The sequence below is a fragment of the Limulus polyphemus genome, unplaced genomic scaffold (genome assembly GCF_000517525.1).
Source record: "Limulus polyphemus unplaced genomic scaffold, Limulus_polyphemus-2.1.2 Scaffold3694, whole genome shotgun sequence".
Taxonomy (NCBI): Eukaryota; Metazoa; Arthropoda; class Merostomata; order Xiphosura; family Limulidae; genus Limulus; species Limulus polyphemus.
The window spans coordinates 112,625-114,058 of record NW_013669304.1 but is presented as its reverse complement, the minus strand read 5'-3'; the positions used below and the strand labels follow the sequence as shown (position 1 = coordinate 114,058).

Sequence of the window (1,434 nt, the reverse complement as noted above, 5' to 3'; positions counted from 1 at the left end):
TAAAAGTAAATAAAAATTGAACTTTTTACCTTACACTCCTTTCTCCTTAAAAAAGAAAAAAAGAAAAAGGGAATTATAGTAATTGTTTAAAATTCTAAATTTTAGTATCCTTACTTTTAACGCCCTCATTATACTGACATCGTCAATCCTTAACAATTTAAATACAAATACCTTTCAAGGCGAAATCATTCCCTTTTCTTCTATATTCGGCTTTAGCTTCCGGCTCTAGTTCAGTTCAACGTAAGTTCATGGGTTCCAAGACCAGCTAATCTGTGATAATTAACTAAACTACTCACATCAAGAGATCAGAATTCATGTGAATCATGTGCACACTTTCCCAACATTAATATCTGAACGTCACCCCCTATGGAAAATCGGCTGCAGTTTGATAACTTTTATAATTTTAAAAATTGGTGGTTTACTATAATGTGAGTTAGCGTTTAAATGTAAATTAAAAATAGACAGATTAATTGAACGATAGAAGAAATAACTCAATGGTAAACAAAAGCATAACAAAATAAAAACAGAATTTGCTATCTCACACTCCTTTTCGTAAACCGAAGTGATTACATTGATCACTCAAAAGTAAAAATTTTGTATCCTTGCTTTTAAAGACCTCGTTATACGGACATCATGAATCCTGCCCAGTTTAAGTTCATATACCTTACAAAGAAAACTCGTTCATGTTCTTATCTTCACCTTCTCTACCTTCCGGCTCAGATTACGGGAAATCCTCGAGTTCAAAGCTAAGCTGGAATAATTAATTAACTAGTTAGAAGAGATTAATTCATATGATCATTACTTACATACTATCTATAAATGTTAAATATCTGTACGTCACCGATATGGGAAACTGGTGTCAGTCTGATAACTCTTTGAATCTGAAAGTTAATGCGATTACCTTGGAAGCGAGTTAGCGTTTAAGTGTAAACTAAAAATTGACAGATAAACTAAACGATAGAAATAATAAGTTAACTAAACAAAACCATAACAAAATAAAATACTTTGCTACCTCACACTCCGTTCGAAAACCGAAGTGATTACATTAATCACTCCTAAATTCCCAATTTTCGTATCGTTACTTTTAACACCCTCATTATACCGACACCAAGAATCCTTTACAGTTTCAGTAGAGATACCTTAGAAAAGGAAATAATTCATGTTCATGAATCTTCATCTTCTCTACTTTCCTGCTCTGGTTCACTTTACAGGAAGTGTTCGAGTTCAAAGACCACTTACGTTAGGCAGAGGGCATAAATGACTCATCAGCACGTTACGTCGAAGGATGAGAAGTGGACACACCAGAACAAGTCCTTTATTTTGATGGAAGGGAAGCCGCAATCTAAAAGCCTTCTTGTGCCATTTAAATTTTCTGGAACGGCATAGGACGATGACCATTTCTTTTGGTGTCTTTCAGTCTTAGGATAAAGTTCA

General features: G+C 34.0%; 1 long non-coding RNA gene across 1 annotated transcript; it reads right to left on the bottom strand.

Annotated features, from left to right (window-relative positions):
- Positions 1–645: 645 nt before the first annotated feature.
- LOC111088406 lies at positions 646–1,413 on the bottom strand. The gene is made up of 2 exons (XR_002612931.1): positions 1,240–1,413; positions 646–751 (listed from the first exon to the last, which is right to left on the bottom strand). It is a non-coding gene; the product is annotated as an uncharacterized LOC111088406 (long non-coding RNA).
- Positions 1,414–1,434: the final 21 nt, after the last annotated feature.